At 49.0% G+C, this 24,381-nt stretch overlaps 1 protein-coding gene across 4 annotated transcripts in view; it reads left to right on the plus strand.

The window, feature by feature from the left end:
• The first annotated feature begins 15,727 nt into the window (after window positions 1–15,727).
• The window catches only part of PACSIN2 (protein kinase C and casein kinase substrate in neurons 2), a 115,488-nt gene continuing 106,834 nt past the window's right edge, over window positions 15,728–24,381 (plus strand). For 3 of the 4 annotated variants that reach the window (XM_027540579.1, XM_027540583.1, XM_027540584.1), the window contains exon 1: window positions 15,728–15,917. The gene's annotated coding sequence lies outside the window, so the exon portion shown is untranslated. The remainder of the gene's footprint in view (window positions 15,918–24,381) is intronic. The other variant, XM_027540582.1, reaches the window with a different exon arrangement.

The following is a 24,381-nucleotide window of genomic DNA, read 5'->3' on the forward strand; positions in this document are numbered from 1 at the left end:
CACCAAGGAGAGTGCAGGGGGTAGCTGCACAGACAGAATCTGGTATCAGAAGACCCGCACCCGCTCCCTGCGCAGCTGCTTGCTTGCTGTGTGACTCAGTTTTGCTTTCTCATCTGCATGGTGGAGATTAAAATCTCAGCCCCATCTAGCTCACAAAGCCATCGGAAGAAGGGAAGATGAGGACTGCAAAAGTGCCCAATCCGTATTGTTGTCGTTCAGACTCGATTGTTGTCGGTCCGACTCTTTGCGACCTCATGGACTGTAGCACACCAGGCTCCTCTGTCCTCCACTATCTCCCAGAGTTTGCTCACATTCATGTCAGCATTAGTTAACAGTTTTTGCTGTCACTTTAGTTTCAAGACCTGGGGCCTGCCCTCTAGGAGTTCACAGACTGTTTCTTGTAAGAACAATAAAAGAGATAGCTTAGGCTCAGTGCCAGAGAAGTGGCATAGATAACGCTTGCCCCAGTGGGTGGGGTGACCTGGGTCATTTCCTTGAGGTGTCTTTTTTTCTTTGGAGAAAGATCTTTAATTGCTTTACACAGCAATAGAAAGTATGTATTATACATTGCATGTATGCAGGCTCAGTCAATAAGGCATGTCCAGCTCTTTGGCAGCCCCATGGACTGTAGCCCGCCAGGCTCCTCTGACCATGTAATTTTCCAGGCAAGAATACTGGAGTGGGTTGCCATTTCCTACTCCGTCCTTGAGGTGTCTTGAAGAATGAGTAGACACTGGATGGGGGAGGGGGGCCGGGGATAATGAGAGATGATTTCAGAAAAAGGATTCAGGGCCAAATTATGAAGGATCTTGGATGCCAGGCTCAAGAATTTGGCATTAGGGAGCCATTGAATGTTTTTGAGGAACAGTGTGACAAGGGAGATGTTCTTAGAGATGTGACTCTAAGGGGTGGTTCAGAAGATGATCGAGGTGGGAAGAGGCTGCAGGGAAGCACAGAAGGGAAGAGCTGAGGGTGTGAACTAAAGAGAATATGTGGGGTGGGAGGACTGGGGAAAGAGGTGGCTTCATTGGGTAGTAGGTCTTGAGAGCCAGGAGCAATTCTCAGTTGACCACCAGGGGGCGTGTGCGCAAAAGGGGTTTGAACCTTTAAAGCAGAATTAAGCAAACCTTGCCATGTTAACTAAAGTATTTTTCCAAGAGCTGTTCAGAGAGGTCATATCATCCATGGCTATGAAATAATACTGTTTCCATGTAACAACTGTGTATCGAGAAAGTCACTGGTTTGCTTCAGTTCCTGAATCTTGTACTCAGAATAAGAATGAAAATAATTCTGGACTTCCCAGATGGTCCAGTGGCTAAGACTCCACGCTCCTACTGCAGGGGACCCAGTCTGATCTCTGGTCATGGAACTAGATCCCACATGCTTCAACTAAGACCCAGCACAGCCAAATAGATATACATAAATAAATAAATAATTGTTAAGAAGAAAATAATTCTACCAGACTTATAGGCAAACTCTTCTCTTACACAATCTTCCCCCAGGCAGAAATGTCTCCACTGCACCCAGAATTCCCCTGCTTTTCCACTGTTATTCAGTCGCTAGGTCGTGTCCAACTCTGTGACCCCATGAACTGTAACATGCCAGGCTTCCCTGTCCTTCACTGTCTCCCAGACTTTGCTCAAACTTATGTCCATTGAGTTGCTTTTCCATTAATCAGGGATGGAAGCCCAGTCTCCTGCATTGCAGGCAGATTCTTTACGGACTGAGCTACCAGGGAAGAAACTTTCCATTAAGTCACCCAATATCGAAGGAGCATTAGTGGTTTGACAGCACCGGGTGCTGGGTCACACCGCTGAGCAAGACAAGGAAGTAAGTCCTTGCCCTGCAGAGTTCAGTTTGAGAGAGATGAAAAAGGAACATTCTCAGAGGTGGGTGAGCTCAAAGGGCAGGCTGCTCTGGTGGACCCTCAGAGGGGCCACGAAGAGCCTAGAAAGAGCTGACTGTGACCCTGCAGGGGTTTTTGGATGGGTGGGAGGCAGTGGTCGAGAGAGCTGGCTCTCTGGGCTGTATCTGAATAGAGATACTCAGGATTACAGGGCCAATATGATCTGCTGGGGGGATGGGAGGGCTGGTTGCTGGGCACAGGTGATTTCTCCTGGTCTGGAAGGAGCTCAATCCCCAAAGTGGGTCCTGGCAACATGTCTGGGCTGCTCAGGTCAGGCTGGGCCCCTCACCACAACCTGGCCCAGTGGAAACCCTTGAAGATGTGTTTCAGCAAGAAGAACCATGAGGGACTTCCCTGGTGGTCCAGTGGCTAAGACTCCGTGCCAGATGCAGGGGGCCTGAGTTCAAACCCTGGTCAGGGAACTAGATTCCTGCATGCTGTAAATAAAAGATCTCTTTTCCTGCAACGAAGATCCTGCACATGGCAATGAAAGAGCCCATGTGCCACGGCTAAGGCCGGCACAGCAGAATCTGAATTTTTTATTTTAAAGAACCAAGAGCGTCAGAGGCTTAAGCTGGGGGCTGTCTGGTCACTTTCTTCCCTTAGTCTTGACATTTCAGTTCTTCCTTTGATTGCATGAAACACCGCTTGTCTCCTTCCTGTGATTTCTCTACTAATTTTAGCTACACACAGTTGGCTGCAGTTCAAATAATTTTAACCTGTACAAGTTCACTCAGGTTACAGTCTGGAGAACAGATGGGAGAAGGGTCATCCAGACGATAGCTGGTAGTGTTTGGGAGAGAAAAGAGGTGTTTGGAAGGAACGTTGGCAGGACCTGGCGGGGAGGATGAGTGAGGAGGCGACGTGAGAACTCAGGTTTCTGGAAGGAGGTACCGTTCATGCAGGGCTGAAGGGAAGATGATGACTTTAGTTTTAGAGAAGTTGAGCTTGAGGAATCTTGGGGACTCTCCAGCGGGATGTCAGGTTGGCCCTCAGGATCTGCAGTTGCACGGTGACATAGAATCGAGGACCCATGGCATGCAGCTGGGGAGGAATGCTCCCGGAAATTGTCCGAGGGTGGGGACCCCAAGGAACAACAGGAAGAGGGTGGGAAGGAGCAGGCAGAAGACCGAGGCCTCTCATGGAAGGCTCAGCATCTCAGGGAAGCCAGGATGCAGGAATGAGTGACCAGAGCTTCATGCAATCATTGAGCTCAGTCTTGAGAGGGGCTCTGGGACTTCACAAGCAGGGGCTGTGATAGGCCTGGTGACAGCGGGGTCAAAGTGCAGCAGGGAAATCGAAGAGGAAGTGGATCAGCTGTGAAGGCAAGTCTTCCAAGCAGGGGTGTTAGGGAGAGAAGTGGGAGAGGGAGGCTTCGAAGCATTGTGCCCCCAGCTGAAGACTATGACTTTTTATAGGCTTCCTTCCTTCCTTCTCCCATTCCACCCATTGGGTGCTCACTGTGTAACTTAGCTGTTTGAGGTCCTGGGGACACTTTGCTAAACAAGATGGGTCAGTCCTGGTTATCACGGAACATAAAATCCGGTCGGTGCTAGAGGAGAAAGCGTCTTTCTTGAACAGTTTTATTGAGGTCTAATTTTCATACAAGGGCTTCCTTGGTGACTCAGTGGAACAGAATCCACCTGCTAATGCAGAAGACCCGTGTTCCATCCCTGAGTCAGGGGGAGCCCTCGGAGAAGGAAACCGCAACCCACTCCAGTCTTCTTGCCTGGAGAATCCCTTGGACAGAAGAGCCTGGCAGGCTACAGTCCATGGGGTAGCAAAGAGTCAGACACGACTTAGCGACTAAACAACAACAACAATTTCCATATTATGTACTTGTGTTTAGTCGCTCAGTCATGTCCAGCTCTTTGTTTCCCCATCGATTTTAGCCCACCAGGCTCCTCTGTCCATGGGATTCTCCAGGCAAGAATACTGGAGTGGGTTGCCTTTCCTTCCTTCAGGGGATCTTCCTGACCCAGGGATCGAAGCCAGGTCTCCTGCACACTCATTTTAAGTGTATAATTCAATGATCTCTAGCAAATTTACAGAGTTGTACAGCGATCATCAGAATCCAGTTTAACAACATCTTCATCACCCTCAACAAGACCTCTCAGGCCCATTTGCAATAACTCCTTACTTGTACTTCTAGCAACCACTCATCTACTTTCTGTTTCTACAGACTTGTCTTTTTTGAACATTTAATATAAATGGACTATTACAATATGTGGGATTTTGGTTGGTTTGTTTGCTTCATCTTGTTTCTTCCCGTTGGCATCACATTTTGGAGGTCCATGCATGTTGCAGTGTATCTCAGCATTTCATTTCTTTTTATTCATGAATGATATTTCATCGTGAATAAAAAGAAAAGTTATGACTAACTTAGACAGCATATTGTAAAGCAGAAACATTACTTTGCCAACAAAGGTGTGTCTAGTCAAGGCTATGGTTTTCCCTGTGGTCATGTATGGATGTGAGAGTTGGACTGTGAAGAAGGCTGAGCGCCAAAGAATTGATGCTTTTGAAGTGTGGTGTTGGAGAAGACTCTTGAGAGTCCCTTGGACTGCAAGGAGATCCAACCAGTCCATTCTGAAGGAGATCAGCCCTGAGATTTCTTTGGAAGGAATGATGCTAAAGCTGAAACTCCAGTACTTTGGCCACCTCATGCGAAGAGTTGACTCATTGGAAAAGACTCTGATACTGGGAGGGATTGGGGGCAGGAGGAGAAGGGGACGACAGAGGATGAGATGGCTGGATGGCATCACCGACTCGATGGACGTGAGTCTGAGTGAACTCCGGGAGCTGGTGATGGACAGGGAGGCCTGGCGTGCTGCAATTCATGGGGTCGAAAAGAGTCGGACATGACTGAGCGACTGATCTGATCTAATATTTCACCACACCACATTCTATTTACCCATTACCGAGTAGATGACATTTGAGTTGCTTTCACTTCTTAGTCACTGTGAGTAATGATGCTATGACCCTTTGTGTACAAGTTTTTATATGGACAAGTATCTTCATTTCTCTTGGGTGGATATGTAGGCTGCTAAGTCATAGGTGTGTGTGTGTGTGTGTGTGTTAGTTGCTTAGTTGTGTCTGACTCTTTGTTACACCATGGACGGTAGCCTGCCTGGCTCCTCTGTTCCTGAAATTTTCCAGGCAAGAATACTGGAGTGGGTAGCCATTCCATTCTCCAGCAGATCTTCCAGATCCAGGGATCAAACTCAGGTCTCCCAAATTGCAGGCAAATTCTTTACCATCTGAGCCACCGGGGAAGCCCAGGCCATAGGTAAATGTATGTTTAACTTTTTGGGAAACTGCCAAACAATTTTCCAAAGCAATCGCACCATTTTACATTCCTACCAGCAGTGTGTGAGGGTTCCAGTTTCTCCACATCCTGAATAACACATATTATTTCTCTTTTTATTATTTCTCATTGTGGCTTTGATTTGCTTTTCCCTGAAGACTAATGATGTTGAGCATCTTTTCGTGTGCTGATGGACCAACCATTCCTCAGTTTTCTTGGTAGAAACGGTTTTAAAGAGGTGAATTTTCCATTCCCCCTAGGAGATTGGACTTTTATGATTCTGTGGTAAGAAAGTTCTGTTGACTCTTCCATGAAAACTTCTCTGATTCTCTTGTCTATGCTGGTCTTCCCTTTCTCTTAAATTTTAAGGCAAAAGTCAGAGCATATCTGAGGCTTCAGGCCCTCCCAGAAAACTTCCCCTGTAACTTAAAATAAACTCAAGCTCCAGTCTCGTTTCCCACCATGCTCTCCCTTCTGCCCTTTTGCAGGAGCTGTAGTGACCTTTGAGGATTTCACGTTCACCCCTGCCTCCGGGCCTTAGCACTGGCAGGCCCATCTACCTGGAATTACCTTCCCCTTGATCTCCATGGGGCCAGTTCCATCTGATCATGTGGAGCATTTTCTCAGAGAAACTTTCCTGATTATCAGTCTCTTACCATCTTTTTTGACTTTTTTCAAGGCACTGATTACCAGGCAAAGTTATCTTAGGTATTTCCTTGCTTTTTTACTTTCTCCATCAGAAAACTATCAACTCTGCAAGGGCAAAACAGCCCTGGCCCGATCGGTATGGCACTGAGAGAATACCATGGAAAGAGGAGCCTAGAGGGCTACAGTTCATGTGGTCACAGAGTCCAGCACGACTGAGCAACTGAGCATGCACACCCATTTCTGGAGAAGTCACTTCAGAGCCTGGGGAGGGAAGAGAGCAGGTGCCTGTGCCACCCCGGCACAGCTGGTGGGGAGAGGACAGGCCAGGCTCCAGGGGGCTGAGAGCTTATCCTCTGTTCACTGGCTGAGTTGTGAGTGTCCCTCTCCCCAGAGGGGCTTGTCATCTCATTCAGCACAGTACCCAGAACAGTGGCCAGTGGGTGCTGCTAAGTTGCCAAGTCGCTTCAGTCGTGTCCGACTCTGTGCGACCCCATAGACAGCAGCCCCCTGGCTCCCCTGTCCCTGGGATTCTCCAGGCAAGAACACTGGAGTGGGTTGCCATTGGGTAGTAGGTGCTAAATAAGTCTTTGACTTCAAAGCCTGACGCTGGAATCTGAGTCTGGGGGCGGAGGGGAGCCCTGCCCACTGACTGGCTATGTGACCGTGGGTCTGCTCCTTCCCGTCTCTGAGTCTGTTTCCTTGTCTCCGTAGCGTGCCTGATGGCATGAGGGTGAAGGCCGTCCTTCCTCGTCAGGTGAAAAGAGGCTGTGCCTGGGCTTGTGCACCTGGGCCGGGCGGCCCTGGTGGCTGTTGGGCTATTTTTGGCAGTGATGATGATCACACAGCTTTGTTCTTGGATCTGCCGCCTCTGTTCCCACTGTCCCCAGGGCAGCAGGCTCCAGACCCTACCTGGGGGCTTGCGGAGGAGAGCTGGAGATCAGGGAACGTGGGTGAGTGCCAGGGGAGGCTGACTGGGCAGAGGCTGGGGTTGGGTGAAAGCTGAGTCACAGCCTTAAAAACTTGGGGAGGGGGTTGTCACGGTGACATTACATTCACTTCCTGACAGGAGGGTGCTGTGTCTCATGCCTCCAGGCGACTGAGCCCAAACAGAAAGGCTTTGAGAAAGCAAGGAAACCGGAGGATGGATGAATGGAAAATTTTAATGAACAGCAGCCCAGGAATCCCTTCAGCCTGGAAGCACCTTTGGAACACCAGCGCCAGCACCTGGAAAGGCCTGTCCCTTGGCTGGAGTGGGTTTCCTACTTGCAGATATGGTAGGAAACCTCTGGGCATCCTTCTTCCCCAGCCATCCAGGCCCTGTCCCAGCCTCACAGCTCTGCCTGGGGACCACAGTGGTGGTCCTACAACCTGACACCCTCTCCTCCCTATCCCCACCCATCGAAATCCTGCCCGTTCCTGAGACCCAGTTAAAGCTCCATGTCCTTGAGGCTTTAAACCATCTTCTGGTCCGGTGCTTGCCACTCTCATCTGCCTGCCCTCGATTTTTCACTTCACACTTAACTTACTCTCACCTCTCTCTCCTCTCAGTAAATCATCCTGCCCTTTACCCCCAGCTTGAGTATGAGTCTGGTGGCCTCAAACATTTTCATATAACTCCTCACATGTTTATCCAAATTTCTCATAGATGCTTTTTCTGATCTCAGAGCTCAATGACACCAAAGCCTGTAAATACAAAACAATTCCTTACTGGGGGAAAAAAAAAATCACCATTCCTTGATATTTCCCCAAATGAGAGCTTGTTCTTGCTGTTTGGTCATTCAGTTGTGTCCGACTCTGTGACCCCATGGTCTGCAGCACACCAGGCTCCTCTGTTCTTCACTGTCTCCCAGAGTTGGCTCAAATTCATGTCCACTGAGTCAGTGATGCTATCCAATCATCTCATCCTCTGTCATCCACTTCTGCTGCCCTCAATCTCTCCCAGCATCAGGGCCTTTCCCAGTGAGTCATCTCTTCACATCAGGTGGCCAAAGTATTAGAGCTTCAGCTTCAGCATCAGTCTTTCTAATGAATACTCAGGGTTGATTTCCTTTAGGATTGACTGGTTTGATTTCCTTGCTGTCCAAGGGACTCTGAAGAAGTCCCTTGGACTTCTCCAGTACCATAGTTCAAAAGCATCAATTCTTCAGTACTCAGCCTTCTTTATGACCCAACTCTCACATCTGTACATGACTACTTGGAAAACCGTAGCTTTGACTAGATGGACCTTTGTCAGCAAAGTGATATCTCTGCTTTTTAATACATTGTCTCAGTTTGTCATAGTTTTCCTCCCAAGAAGCAAGCGTCTTTTAATTTCATGGCTGCAGTCACCATCTGCAGTGATTCTGGAGCCCATGAAGATAAAATCTGTCACTGTTTCCACCTTTTCCCCTTCTATGTGCCATGAAGCAATGGGACTGGGTACTATGATCTCAGTTTTTTGAATGTTGAGTTTTAAGCCAGCTTAAGCCTATGACCTTGACCAAGTCATCTTACCCCCCTGAGCCTCAGCTTCCCCAAGTGCAAAGTGGAGCTGGTGTAAGGAAGCAGGAGTTCTCGTATATAAAGCACCATCGTGGGGCTGTCCCCATGGAAAGCGGTCCTTTGGGTGGCAGCTGTGATTGGTATGGAGGGTTGGGAGAAGTCAGGGCCAGTCCGGCCCCTCGGGTCCTCCCTGGGCACCCAGCAGGTGCTGTGTCCCAGCCGGTGCAGAGTGAAGACTGCCTGAATGAGGGAGCGATAACAGTCTCCCAGGCCTGGTCCCTGGGAGGGCCTGGCTTAGGGTGCCTGCTGTCTGGGTACCTAACAAGAAAGCTGTGACCTGTAATTAGCAGGGCTGGGCTTGGCGGGCTGGCTGTCCCCAGGGCCCACATGATACTTCATCAGCCTCAATGAGTGCTCGGGTGAAATCTGAAACCCAAGCCATGGGCTGGAACCAGTTACACAGAGAACAGAGTTGTCACAACAGGAAGGGTGTGTTCAGAGGGAAAGTGGGAGGAGCGTTGGCTCTGCTGTCTTATACCCCAGGCCACCCAGCAGGTGCCAGGACCCATATGCTCAGAGGACAACCCCCAGGAGCAGGCCCTTGGCTGGATACCCCTGACCTTGGTCTTGAACTGTCCGGAAGGACGTTTCCCTCCCACCTCTAAGGATCTGCCTGTGCTCCACCACCTCAGGCTGACAACCCTGCACCCACAGCTCCCATGACTTGCCCTTCAGACGTGTCCTTCCAAGCCCTGCCGTGCCTATCTTTCAGTCTGCTGAAATGCCGCTTTTCTTGGGAGCCCTCTGGGACCCCCAGGCCACTGCTTGGACCCTTCAAGATCATTGTTCACAGGCTGCCCCCTCTGGTACCCACTAGCATGAGTTGCTGGAAAGTGGAGAAAATTTTATTTTTCATTCATGCCCAGCTCGATACCTGGTATCCCATGTCTGCTGTGTCGGAGGGAGAGAAAGACTTGATGTAGGGAAGAAAGGAAGGAGTCAGAAAGCCCAGGTTTGAGAGGGTCTCTGGCCCTGATGGATGGGAAACCTCCAGCAGCTCACCTGGCTTCCCTGGGCCTCTGCCTCCTCACCTTAGGAAGACTCTCTTTCTCATCCTTCAGGGTCTTCCAGCTTTGATGTTCTGTGATCCCCAAAGCAGCCTCCTCCTGCCTATCTCTCCCACCTACCCCAATCCTTGCCCAGTACTGCACTTCAGTGTGAAATCATTGCCCCTCTGCCTGTTACCCAGCTGACCACACATTCTGAACTGCTGTCCATCAGTTTATTCTTCTAGAGAAGAAAAGGAAAAGTCCTTCATCACGCATTCCTGCCTCATGGCATACACAGCTCCAGCTCAGAGAGCTCAAAACCCATCCAGGATCCACTCTGGCAAGCTCTGGTGTGGATTGACCATTTGCTGCCCAGACCCAGAGAAAGTAGGTGAACACAGGCAGTCCACTGGGCATAGGAACTGGTTGAACTTGACCTGGAGGTGGCCTCTCCCACCCCCTGCCCCCAGTGGGGCTGTCTGGATTGGAGGGTGGCTTTCTGGCGGGTCTCTGACTTTGTTGGAGGCTCCCACCGAGTGAGAAGGGTGGACAGGAGGTGAGGCAGGGGCAGGAATGGGGCCCAGGGAGGAGCAGAGGGCCGTGGGAGTGGGAACAGGGCAGCAGAGTGGGGTGGCCTGTGATCTGGAGGGATGGTGCCTGCATTCCTTCATGGGTAATAATGCCAGTGGACCTGGCACTCACCTGGGCAGGAAGTCCGCCTTCCCTGCATCGTGTCCACTCTCGGGAGCAGCACCCGTGGCTCTGCTCCTTGTGGGGCAGGGAGTGCAAAAGGAGAGGGAGCTGGCATGTCTGCTGGGTCCTGCCAGGCTCCTCCCTCCCCTTTACAGATGAGGATGTGCCCGACATACCTGACCGTGTGACCTGATGCAAGCAGCATCATTGGTCGGGCGAGTGCCTCTGTTGCACTGGGCACCGTGCAAATCTTTTTCATCTGTTAAGATGTTTAATTCCTCTACCCCTCCCACCCTACTGTTTCTCTGTCCAGACGAGGACACTGAGGCCAGGAAGTGAGGTGACATGTCCAAACCTGTAAACCTAAACCTGCTTTAAAAAAAAAAGAAAAGAAAGAAAAAATGCTGCAAAAACAAAGCAAAAAAGAACCATGAACCCCTGAGCCTTTGACTGAATCCTAGGCTTGATTAATTGCTGGGAGTGGTGGGTGGAATCCTTTTTAGCAAAAGATAAAACTAGACCTGTGGTGCTCAGACCTCTCCTCTTTTCCTCTGCCACCAGGAAGGGACTGGGACCCAATTAAATGTTTAACCAGAGTTGGGGTGGGAGCCCGACTGCAGTGCTACTTCTTGTACCACTGCCATGATTGTGACATAGAATCACGAATAATCCCAAGCCCTGGCTGGGGAGGGAGCCCAAGTCCAGCCCACCTGGAAGTGCCCATGCCCTCCCAGGCAGATGCAGACACCTCCAAGGCAGAGCCCCTGTCTAGCGTTCCCGGATGGTAATTCAGCAAGTCAGGCACAGACACATGGAGGAAGGTCACTTCTGGTCAGCAGAACCTTTGGTAATAGCTGGTCTGGGAGCCAAGAACAGCCCTTGATGGCTCCCCACTGTCTCCAACTGTGATTTCAAACCCTCTTTATGTTTTTAATGGTGGGAGTCTTTCCATAACATCCTATATGTAAGCAACAGCAGGATTTTATTGCTGTACATTTATTTTATAAGTATTGGTACAACTTCTTTTACCAGTTCAAGTTTGTAACATTTAGGTATTTGTTACAAAATTAACCAACAAGAACAATGTCACTTCAAATGAAAAGAATTATGTATTGATTGATTTGACTGTGCCTGGTCTTAGTTGCAGCACACTGGATCTTCTATCTTTGTTGTGGTTGCAGGATCTCGTTCCTTGACCAGGGATGGAACCTGGGCTCCTTGCATTGGAAGCCCAGAGTCTTAGCCACTGGACTAAGGAAGTCCCACAAATGTCGCTTTTTTTGAAGAATATGCATTTTGAGACTGCTCCAGTTTTTTAAAAACAGTTTCAGTATCTAGTTTTATTTTGTATCAAGGAAATCTGGATTCACATTAGTAGATAAGCATGATAACATCGTAAATCACAGAGTGACTTTCAGTTTATCTGATCCAGGAGCCTGAAAGGCATAAGATGATACTTTGCATTCAGAATGGCATCACTGTGGTATTCAAGACCTCACCCTCCTGAAATGCAGGGACTCAAGGAAGGAGTTCCTGAGGGAGTTCAAATCCTTATCACATGGTAGAAAAGACTTTACAATGTATCACATATGAAGTCTGGGCAGGACAGGTCTTCAGTCAGAGTTTCAAAACACCCAACTTGAAAGTATGGTTTCATTGTTGATACTTTCTCCACCAATGGCAACAATGTAACCCTGTCCACTTAGAAAAAGTTAGAGTTGTCAGTCAGCACTCAGAATAGTGCTTCAGACTGTGTGAGGCAGAAGAATCAACTGAGGAACTTATGGAAAATGGGGAGATCCCAACACAGAGCATCCTGGAGATGCCTACTTTGGGAAATGCTATCCAGATGATGCTGCCAATATCCTGCTGACTTTGGAAGGGAGTGGTTTCCAGGCCCAGGTGTCTTGCCCAATGGTGCCCACTTGAGTGCAGTAGGTATGAGGGAAGCCTTGTACTTGCTGGTACAGCTTTATGTGAGCAGATGTGTGCAGGCCAGCAGGGAGCAAAACTATTCAAAGGAAGAAAGGCTGGGGTAGTTGCCTCCTAGTCAATGACACATTTATAAGGAATTCAGGTTTTACACCACTTGGCAGGGAGCACTTCATTCCAAGGTGTATCCAGAGATGTATTCCTCTGGCCCCAACAGTTAACACTCTGATGTCTCCAGAGTATTAACAGTTGGTGCACAGTACATGTTCTCCTTCTGTTTTGTTTTTTAATCACTTTTTTTTTTTTTTTTTTGCGGTGAGCTTGGCTTGAGGGATCTCAGTTCCCAGGTCAGGGATCAAACCTTCAACCCCTGCAGTGGAAGCACAGTCTTAACCACTGGACCACCAAGGAAGTCCCAATCACATTTTTTTTTTTTTTTTTCTGGGTTCAAACCATTTTAGCCAGGGGCTTCGGGAGAGGGTCAAAATGCTGGGAGGACGATGAAATCCAAAGTCTTCCTCCAGGCCATCTGCTCAACTTCTCAGCTGCTGAAAGGCCAATCACAAATTTTTAAAAAGAATACTTTTACAAACTGCAAAGAGGTCCTTGTAAAACCCTTAACAGCCACTGACTGTACCAGCTATGTCCTAAGAGCATCACAGGAGTGACCTCAAGAATCCTGGCAATTTCTCTAAATACTAGACTCTGTGATTATGCCCATTTTACAGCTGAAAACTGAGACCTGGAGTGGCAAAACAGATTGCCAGAACTGCATGGCTACTCACTGCTCAGCTGCATGCTCCAGCCAAGAAGAACCCGCCTGTCTCCCTGGACAGCAGTATCTCTTGCCTCTGGGCCTTTGCTCATCCTTTCCATTCACCTTGGCTCAGGTAAATATCACTGCCTTCAATATGGCAGGGCTTCCCCAGTGGCTCAGTAGTAAAGAATCTGTCTGCATTACATGAGACACAGGAGAGTCAGGTTCAATCCCTGGGCCAGGAAGATCTCCTGCAGAAGGAAATGACAACCCATTTATAGTATTCTTGCCTGGGAAATCCCATGGACAGAGGAGCCTTGTGGGCTACAGTCCAAGGGGTTGCAAAGAGCTGGACATGACTGAGCACCTGAACACTCACACACTCAATATGGTGACCCTCTGGGGATCACTGGGAGGCCTTTTCTACGTTTAATATCCTTGCTGAGTCTTCCTGGAAGCAAGACAGGACTCAAGTCCATCCCACCCTGAATCCACCCTATCCCCTGTGCTGCACATTCTCTAAACATTGTAATTATCAATCAAATAAGTATCTATAACAGATTTTGAATTTTTTTTCTTGGAAGATGTACCTGTACCACTGTACAATAACTGTATCTGGATATTTTAATTTTTTTGGAAACTGTTTTATTCTCTGTGAAACTATTTTTAAAATTATTTTATTCATTTGATTGGGCACAGTGGTAGGGAATCCATCTGCCAATGCAGGGGACGCAAGAGATGCAGTTTGGATCCCTGGGCCAAGAAGATCCTCTGGAGAAGGGCTTGGCAACCCACTCCAGTATTCTTGCCTGGAGAATCCAATGGACAGAGGATCCTGGTGGGCTACAGTCCATGGGGTCGAGAAGAGTCAGACACGACTGTAGCGACTGAGCACCATTTATTTGACTGCACCGGATCTTAGTGGCAACATGTGGGATTTAATTCCCCGACCAGGGATTGAACCTGGGTTCAATCAATTGGCAGTGCGAAGTCTTAGCCACTGAACCACCAGGGAAGTCCCTGTGAAAGTATGTTTTAACTTGGGCTGCCTGTTTATCCCAGTTGTTTAGTGGGAAATGGCTAATAAAGGACCCGTCAGCCTTTGCCCTAGACTTAGGTAATGAGCATGTTTTTCGAGAAGGGGGAGCCAAATGACGATGACAGAGCGCAACTACATTAACTGATCAGATATCAAGCACCCACACCTGCACATCCAGAGCGGCTCCCCTCGCTTTCACCTGATTTGCCCCATTTACTGCTCACCCTGTGTGGGCCCTGTCATCGCCCACATGCTAAAAACTGAGACACAGAGGTACAGAGAATGGCAGTGACTTGCTCAAGGAGCAGAGGCAGGATGGAGCTTCAGGGCTGTTTGGATCTGATAGTAGGGGGCTGGATGCAACATTGTGAAATTTCTGTGGGGGTCAGAGTTGGAATGCTCACAGCATGGAAAGGGAAGCTCTCTTGGGAAAAATCCTCTGATAAGCTGTAGGGACAGAGGTGAGACTCAAAGAGCTGATCAGCGTCAAACTGCTGGGGAAAGAAATGATAGGAATTTTGTTTTTGTCTTTAGAAGAAAGGAGAGAGAAGAGAAGGGAGCCAGAGGCCAGAGGCCTGCCTTGGTCAGGTGGCCAGGTAGTGGCCTCAGGGTCAAGAGGCCAAAAGGGCTCAACAGGTGTCTTGTGTTGCCAAGCAGTGCCAGGCTTGATGCTTCCTGTGGGGTCTGGGCTGCAGGAACCCCTGCTTGCCTCCCCAGTGCTTGGTGAGATGGGGGACTGTGTGAGTGTGTGCAGTTGGAGACGGGATGATGGCAAGGACCAGCGGGCACGTTGGGAAAGAGCGGGAGGCTGGACGGAGGGGTAATGGGGACTTGTTCAGAAACCATGGCAATGACACTGGATCCTCACAGGAAAAGCGGTGCAAATCACAATTTACCCAGATCTCAGAGGCCTGGGAGACCTCAGGTGATGACTGGGTTCTGTACACACGATCCAGAGGTATTCTGGGTGGCAGAGTGGCCCCTGTGGGCTGAGTCCTGGAGAATGGTCGGGACTTCTTGACAGTAGCTGGATCTGGCACAGCATGGTGGTGGCCTTTCTTTCCCTCTTTCTCAATGATTATTATCACAAGCACATTGCAACGGAACAAATACTTTAGAAAGGGGAAAAAACCCACTCTGTTTCTGTCCACTTCTCTTCTAGTCCTTGTGCAAACACAGTAGCAGTTTTAAGAGTCCCCGCCATTTCCTATCCGGCTTTTCCTTTTAACATTTTAGTTTAAGCGTTTTTCCATATTGCAGCACCATCGTCCGGCTGAATTTCAAGGCGGTTGACTTGGAACCAATACAGGCCTGGGGTAGGCCTGGGATACGGCTGACCCTGCTTCTGCCGTTTATTTACTGTTTACCCCGGGTCGTTGCCCGCCTAGGAAGTTACTTGGCCTGGGATCCCCAAACCTTCTCGTGAGCTCTGTACACGCGCGCGGGACCACACACCACTCTCTGTCCTGCTTTTAAAAACTAAGCCGGCTCAAGTGAATCTATGAATCTAAGAAGCCCTGATGACACGCGTCTGTGAGTGCCGTTTGAAAGGAAACTTTCAGAAAGACTACCTTCCCTGAATTCCCATTAAGCGCGGTGCCCACCCTCCCTCGGCCCCCATCTCGGCGCGCCCGCAAAGCTGAAACACTCCTGGCTCCTGGGAGAAAGTCTCACAGACCCACAGTTTTGGAGCGACTCGGGGAAAAGTGACCCCAACCGCCCTCCTATCAGCTAAGTAGGCACGCCCCCTTCTTTGATGGACAGGCGAAGTCGCCAATGAGGCCCAGGGGAGGTCCCTTTGGCTCGCTAGGGGGCGTGCCGCCTCGGCTCTCCTCCGGCCCATTCAGGGGAGCCGAAGGTGCCTTGGGGGCGGGGCCCGACGCTCAGCAGCCAATGGGAAGAGCACAGCGGGCGCGGGGGGCGGGGCGTTCGGGGCTGGCGGCAGGAGCGGCTGCGGCAGGGTTAGGGCAGGGCCGGGGCAGCGAGGCCGGAGCGAGGGCGGGAGCTGTGGCCGGAGCCGGAGTCGGAGCCGGAGCCGGGGCTTGGAGAAGCAGTCGCGGCAGGAGCGGGGCGCGCAGAGTGCCGGGAGACGAGCGGCGGCCCAGGTGAGGGACGCGCCGCAACGGTTGGGGCTCCGCGGGGTGTGGGGGTGGGGCGGACGGACGCGGGGTGCTTGTTGGCAGCGGGCCCGCGCCCTGTCAGGCCGCGGCCGCGTTCCGCGCCTATGGGCAGCCTCTGGGGCCGCGTCGCCCGCGCGCGAACTTCCTGTAGCTGAGGGAGCCGGGGGCGGGGTAGGGGTGTTGAAGGGCGTCCGGGGGCGAGTCGCTGAGGGAGCTGGGGGTGGGGGGCCGGTGTTGAGCGGCGTCCGGGGGCCGAGGGGAGCGCCGGAGGGGACGTAGAGGGGCCTCCGGAGGGCGCGCGGGGGCCGGGTTTCGAGGTGGGGTGCGGGGTCTGGGCTGGGAGCTGGGGCGCCACAGGGGAGCGGACGAGTCCTCCTCGGCTCGGCTGAGACAGAAGTTGCGGAGCGGGACCCGTTGAGGTCAAAGCGCTGCTGCCGTAGCGGGACGGAAGACTCTCTGAGGGACTTAGCGAGGGGAGGCGGGGATGCCGAGGGGTGCGGGGGTTCCCTCGGGCGGGGGGCGGTGGGGAGCGCAGGAGGAGGCGGCGGGCTGGTCGGCGTCACTTAGAAGGCAGGGCCCGGTCCTCGGGTGTCCTGGAGGGGAGGGGCGGCCAGAGCAGGCGGGACACTTATGCGGATACGCTGGTTCGGGGCGCTTTGAAGACCGTCCTCCATTTCCTTCCTCCCCACCCTCCCTGTCCCTCACCCGGCTCTACATGGGGTGGGCGGAGGGGCGGCGTGGGGTGCAAGCCCTTCCTTGTGAGCAGGTCCTAGGGCCGGGGGACAGGCAGGAGAGAGGCTGGGGGTGTTTGCCCCGTTGGCCCAAGGAGTCTTCCCTGATAGTACTTTTTAGAAACGGGAGCTCCCTCCCTCCTCTGGGGTTGGGGCATCCGGAGAGGCCTGGGATTGGAGAGGTAGTAGTGATTTCTGCCGCTCCGTTTCAGCGGCTCTTTAAGTTTCAGCTTCCACCGGAGGAGGCTGGCTTTCTTTTCAGACGGAGTTGGTCAGGGGAAGCGAGCTCTGTCTCCTCGGGTCCCACACAGCTGAGCCTTCGAGGGTTAGGCGCCTGAGGGAAGATGGCCTTCAGGTGGGGTCTGTGCACCATTCCTGGGTCTTCCCTTTCTCTCTTTTACCCCAGTTGTCCTGTATTTCTGTGGTTAAGAATGGTTGGCTACTCTGAGTCTCCACGGCTACTCATTACGCTGTTTACCAAACACTCCCTGGCTGTCTTGATGAAAATCAGGAGGCCAGCTCAGAGATTTTAAACCTGGGCTGCAAGCGGTGAGCTCACACCAGTTTTTTCCTTTCTCTGCGGTTCCTTGGTCCCCAGTATTCCCAATATGCTGAAGGATGGGTAGGTTGGAGCCCCGGGCAAGGGAACCAACCAGGTTGTCCCTGTTGAATGCCGGCCTTCCCCTTCCTGCCTGAAATTTCTTATTCCACTTGAATCACCAGCCTGCCAGCAGCCTCCCCATAAAGTCATTGAAGGGGAGCCACTACAACTGGGATTCCTCTTGAGTCATGTGGGAAACAATAATCTGTGTGCACTTAATTCTAAAGTTTCACAATCTCCTTGGTGAGGTTATGTTAGTTGAGATATGAGACCACTACATCAAAAACTTTTCTGTGCTGTGTTTTTCTCTTGACAATCGTCTGAGAGCTTTAAAGAAACTGGCCATGAGGCTGATGATATTTATTACGTGGGAAAGGAACGAAGCACAGAAGAACAGATGAGAGATTAGGTCTGTACTCCAAATTCACTATTTGGGAGAAGAATGAAAACTCATTTGAATGGAAATGTCATTCTTAACTCACACTATTGGGGAACTGGAACTTTATTATTTTTAGCCTCAAGTATGTAAGATATAGGTCATAAGATTTAAATAATCTAAAAGTAAGTATGTATAAAAGCAATATCTGGGTTTTGAACACAGCTTGTTGCTGAAACATATAGCTGGCTTTCCCCAGTCCTGGATGCCCAGTCCAGATTTCTGATGGCCAGGCAGTTTCTGGGGTGGGAGCTGAGGGGCATTTGTCTTTAAATTTTCTCATTTGTTTATCCACTTGGAAGTCTGTTCAGACAAGTGCCTCATGCTCAGGTTTCCTTCCTCTGACTGGGTCACGGTTGATTCCACAATGTTATGGAATATCAAAAAGATGACATAGATTCCTTAATAATGGTAAGAGCAGCTTGTGTTTAGAGATCATGATAGCTTTTACCAAGTGCTTTCTGGCCACCCTCACCTGGACCTCTCATCTGACTCGGGCCTGCCTTATCTGCCATCGGATTGTGCTGGTGACTTTGTGAAGGCCACCCTGTAGATTATTTTTGTAATGACCACATTCATGTGAGTGATGGTGCTGGCACTGTTTTTTTTTTTTTCCAATTAAGCTTGTTTGGAAGTGCAGCTGCATACCTGAAGGCAGCACAGCAGTGCCTTCCTTAGGAAGTCAGTTTGCATTCCATCCATAGAGACCTTTCTTTATGGCCCTGGCTGGGATCTTTCACATACCTGAAGGCATGTCAGTGCCTGAAACCTGTTTGCTGATGGGCTCAGTTCTGTCCCTGGGATGGCTGTGTAGGAATTCCTTCAGATTTTTGTATTCAAACGATTGTGCTCTGCCAACTGGAGATGATCTTTAAAGAAGAACTCAAAGCATTCTGTGCAATGCAACATTCCTGGCATACATATAGTTCCAAAGGTAACTATTTCAGGGACAATGGCCATCAAAGAGAACAAGCTTTAGTATTTTGATTAAAGACACAACATGACAAAAATGCCTTACTTTAATATATTATCTTGCATTTAGTCCCATGATTGTATGTTTATCTGTTTGCTTGGTAAAACTGAACATCATGGATTCTAGTTTTCTTGTTTCCTAGAATAAAAGCTTTAGTTTCAATATTAAAATGTCATTTGAGAGTGTCCTGACATTAGGCACTGAAAGAACAAGATATGAGAGTGTAGAAATGAATAAAATGCTGTCTCAGTGATCAAAGGCCTCAGCAAAAAGCCTTAGGACAATGAAAGGAGGGAAATTTTGCTGTAACTTTAGAAAGAACATATGCAGTGGTTTGTATAATATTAATGTGCTCTATGGCTGATCAATGCAAAGAAATATAGGAAAACTACAGAATGGGAAAGACTAGAGATCTCTTCAAGAAAATCAGAGATACCAAAGGAACATTTCATGCAAAGATGGGCTCGATAAAGGACAGAAATGGTATGGACCTAACAGAAGCAGAAAATATTAAGAAGAGATGGCAAGAATACACAGAAGAACTGTACAAAAGAGATCTTCATGACCCAGATAATCACGATGGTGTGATCACTGACCTAGAGCCAGACATCCTAGAATGTGAAGTCAAGTGGGCCTTAGAAAGCATCACTACGAACAAAGCTAGTGGAGGTGATGGAATTCCAGTTGAGCTATTCCAAATCCTGGAAGATGATGCTGTGAAAGTGCTGCATTCAATATGCCAGCAAATTTGGAAAACTCAGCAGTGGCCACAGGACTGGAAAAGGTCAGTTTTCATTCCAATCTCAAAGAAAGGCAATGCCAAAGAATGCTCAAACTACCACACAATTGCACTCATCTCACACGCTAGTAAAGTAATGCTCAAAATTCTCCAAGCCAGGCTTCAGCAATATGTGAACCATGAACTTCCTGGTGTTCAAGCTGGTTTTAGAAAAGGCAGAGGAACCAGAGATCAAATTGCCAACATCCGCTGGATCATGGAAAAAGCAAGAGAGTTCCAGAAAAACATCTATTTCTGCTTTATTGACTATGCCAAAGCCTTTGACTATGTGGATCACAATCAACTGTGGAAAATTCTGAAAGAGATGGGAATACCAGACCACCTGACCTGCCTCTTGAGAAATCTGTATGCAGGTCAGGAAGCAACAGTTAGAACTGGACATGGAACAACAGACTGGTTCCAAATAGGAAAAGGAGTTCATCAAGGCTGTATATTGTCACCCTGTTTATTTAACTTATATGCAGAGTACATCATGAGAAACGCTGGACTGGAAGAAACACAAGCTGGAATCAAGATTGCCGGGAGAAATCTCAATAACCTCAGATATGCAGATGACACCACCCTTATGGCAGAAAGTGAAGAGGAACTCAAAAGCCTCTTGATGAAAGTGAAAGTGGAGAGTGAAAAAATTGGCTTAAAGCTCAACATTCAGAAAATGAAGATCATGGCATCCGGTCCCATCGCTTCATGGGAGATAGATGGGGAAACTGTGGAAACAGTGTCAGACTTTCTTTTTCTGGGCTCCAAAATCACTGCAGATGGTGGCTGCAGCCATGAAATTAAAAGACGCTTACTCCTTGGAAGGAAAGTTATGACCAACCTAGATAGCATATTGAAAAGCAGAGACATTACTTTGCCAACAAAGGTCCGTCTAGTCAAGGCTATGGTTTTTCCTGTGGTCATGTATGGATGTGAGAGTTGGACTGTGAAGAAGGCTGAGCGCTGAAGAATTGATGCTTTTGAAGTGTGGTGTTGGAGAAGACTCTTGAGAGTCCCTTGGACTGCAAGGAGATCCAACCAGTCCATTCTGAAGGAGATCAGCCCTGGGATTTCCTTGGAAGGAATGATGCTAAAGCTGAAACTCCAGTACTTTGGCCACCTCATGCGAAGAGTTGACTCATTGGAAAAGACTCTGATGCTGGGAGGGATTGGGGGCAGGAGGAGAAGGGGACGACAGAGGATGAGATGGCTGGATGGCATCACTGACTCGATGGACGTGAGTCTGAGTGAACTCTGGGAGTTGGTGATGGACAGGGAGGTCTGGTGTGCTGCGATTCATGGGGTCGCAAAGAGTCGGACACGACTGAGCGACTGATCTGATCTGATCTGATCTGATGGCTGTATGAGATTTATGTGACTTTTTCCCTCCCTTGAGTGTGGGATTGTAGAGTGTAGATGGAGACAAGAGCCCTGGGCTTGGTCCAACCTCTTCCTAACTAGTCCTGAGCCCAGGACAACCACATACCTTAGGGTCTCAGTTTTCATGTTTGTAAAAGGAGAGCCTGAGAGGTTCTTAACTGTTTGAGAAACTGATAACAAGTACAGACCTCTTCCCAGAAAGCACACCTGTGGACAGCATCGGAGGCCTGGACCCCAGATTAAGAACTCCTGGATCATCTCACCTCTAAGCTCCCTCTCACCTCTGATATTCTATAATCCTATTTTCCTGGTCATCTTTGAGCTAATAATAATAATGCCTCGTATTTATGGAAGACACTCCAGAGCATTTTCATCTCTCTCTTTTTTTTTAGTCCCACAAACATTTCTGAGCAGTGTGGGTGGTGATGGATACTCCTTCTTAGGGTAGGAGTATTCTTCTCCCCTAGAGAGAGGGGTACCAGGCCTGGCCACCACTTTAGTAGGATTACATAGCCAGCAGCCTGCTCCTGATTGCCAGCCTGGGGTTTTTCCATTAGGTTTAGCTTCCTTGGTGGTTGTCATTATGAGTTATGTTTGGCAGTGTAAATATCTCAGAGTGTGTCACTTACAGAGGAAATATTTGTTCATCTGCTGAAAGGACTGCTTTGTTTTTTTTTTTTTTTTGGTCTGAATTTGGATCACTAAACACCTTTCTTGACTGTCAAAAGGTTACTTATTATGTTTTTGTTATTTTTTTATGCCATACTTTTCCCTGGGAAATGTTTGTAGGACTTGAGTGTTTTGAGCATACTTGTTTAATGTTTATTGATTAAAGAGTACATTGAAATGATTACTTTCCAGTTGCATGGCACTTGAGAAACTTGTGAAATAAATGTTAAGAGAAAATTCCTAACATTTGACTTGTTCTGGCAAATATGTCCTCACAGATGAGACTTTTCCTGCAGCCTGAGAGGCACCTCCCTAAGCCCAGAGCCACTGGGTGGGTGGGTAGAGGTGGGGTGGGGAGGGTGTTTGAGAGTCAGGTGTGGATTGTGCCAATCACCATGACTATCCACAGGGCTTCCTGTGGCCCTCTGGTCAGATTCTGAATATATTAGGGACCTTTTTTTTTTTTTCAGTTTATTAACAGAGTACAGAGTATCAGCTATGTAAAGAAGTTGTGTATGCAAAAGTATACTAAAGTTTAAAGCCTCACAGATATTAAGTGGTTTATTACTGATGAAAAGACTCATCATAATGAAGATGTGTTGAAGAATCAGACTTGGAGGAACTAAGATGGTCTATAGTACATATCTCTCAAATGTAGTAAAAGTATGTGTTCTGTTACACCTGATACCTGTAAGGAGACTGGCCAACTCTCCAGGCATGGAAAAGTGTTATTTGCTCATTTCATAGTGCATTTCTTTAGAATACTGGAGAGACTGAGGCAAACATGCACAGCCTCACTGAAGTCCAACATAAAGCCTGATGTCATGTGTCAGCTTCCTGGGAATTGCTTGCAAGAGGCAGTGGTGAGGTGAGGCTGTCAGAGGGCAAGGCTGGTGATGAAGGGTAAACTCCAGGCAGCTGCCACTGGACAGAGGTGGCATCCAGTTAACTATACTGCATGCTGTGAAGTCTGCTAGTGTTTATGGGCCCTCCTCTGACCTGGGTCCGGAAGATCCCCTGGAGAAGGAAATGGCAACCAGCTCCAGTATTCTTGCTTGGAAAATCCCATGGACAGAGGAGCCTGGCGAGTTACAGTCCACAGGGTCACAAAGAGTTGGACACAACTGAGCACATGCATGCTATGATGCACACACACCGTGGCCAGGAAACTTGCATCTGTTGGCTCTTTTCTTCCAGGGGCCGGTCCATGATTTAAATATTGATAGAGTAGCAGAGTTGTTAGTAGTGAGCTGGGAACTCCATTAGGCTGCTGTGTCAAAGTTCTGCTTTTTATTTAAATTTCATTTCCTGAGCTGTTTGAAGGGAGTGTGCCCTGATGAGGGGAAGTGTGCAGGTTGGGTTGAAGGGAGCCTTCCTGGCCACTGTGTGTGTAGTGCCCTAGATGCTTGGCTCTACTCAGGGTTCTGGGATACTGAGATTCAGGTGACTGTTAGTCAGGAGGTGAGCTTAGAAGCGATCCCATCTTTGTGACAGTAGCAGATGGGAGTATGTACAAAGGAAGGGCAGACAGAGGAGGGTGGAGCTGACTGCCTTCGGGACACTGCAGAGAGCTGACCTTCAGGGAGGTGGCCTTGCAGTGGTTTTACCCTCCAGGCAGATGATGACTGGAAGAAGAGTCCCAGGCAGAGGTATGGAGTTGTAAAGAATGTGGAGGTGTGAGAGGGGCCCCCGAGGGTAGGCGGGCTTCATTTTGTGTGACCTGCCTTGTAGGCCAGGCAAGGATTTGGACCTCCTTCTGGAGGATGAAGGAGCCGTTTTGGGGTAACAGACACAGCAGGTTGAGGCTCTGCACAGGAGTGAGACGTCAGGTGAGATGTCAGGGATGCAGATGGGCAAGGAGTGTTTCAAATGGCTCATTTTAACAAAAGTCACTTACGTCCCGGGAGGCTCAGGGATTTCCATGGAAATTCTTAGGAAGCAGTGCTAATCTCTAATGAGAGGGACTTCCGCAGTGGGATTGGCATCAGTCTTGACTCAATTTCTTTGCCTGTATTTACGTTGGTAATACAGCAGCTGCCTGGGTCCTGCTTCTCTTTTCATACGGCTTATGCTCACAGATCCACGCAGTTAGTGTGTATCTTTCACTGCCAGTTCCTGCAAAAAAAAAAAAAGTAATATTGCAGTAGATATAGCAGGTAGCGTGGCTTCAGAGCCACATAGCCCTGAATTTGAGTTCCAGCTCCACTACTAGGCAATTTCCTTGGCCAAATGCTTCAGTATCTCCCAAACCAGGCTACTGACAGCCCCTCCTCATATGACTTGAGGAGGGTAATGTGTGGGAATGGACTGTAGACCCTGAGCTCAGCACCTGTGCCTGGTCTGTGGTGCCAACTCAGTAATATTGGTATCCCTCGAAGTGCAGTGCCTACTGAGTGAGTTGGCTAATTAAGAAAAAATACACCTTTAAAGGTCTCAAACTGATGTTACACTATCCCGTTCTACTGAAAATCCTAAGATGCAGTATTCTTTTCTCAGCCTAAGTCTATTCAGTATACTCAAACCTTTCCTTAACAGGGATGCTGTTGGGGTGGTTGATGTGGATGAGGTTTCCAGCACTGTTTGGAATACCCTCCCATCCTGCCACTGACAAGGCCTGTCTTTTCTGTTCTCTTCCTCTAAGCTTCTCTCTGATTCTGTCCCCTTGGTTGGGGTGAAGGCCTGAAGGTGATCTCTCCCTGGATTTTGAGGGCAGCCCTGCCACACAGAGGCCTTGTTCCCATCTGGGTTGGTGATTCTGTGCTCGAGTTGAGCATTACATAGGCTATTAGAAAGCCTGACCTTTGGTGTTGTGACCAGCTTTAGTGACTCAGAGGTGGAAGGGACCCTGTTTGATGGTGACAACAGTTCATACTCAGGTAAT

This window comes from Bos indicus x Bos taurus, chromosome 5 (genome assembly GCF_003369695.1).
Source record: "Bos indicus x Bos taurus breed Angus x Brahman F1 hybrid chromosome 5, Bos_hybrid_MaternalHap_v2.0, whole genome shotgun sequence".
Lineage (NCBI taxonomy): Eukaryota > Metazoa > Chordata > Mammalia > Artiodactyla > Bovidae > Bos > Bos indicus x Bos taurus.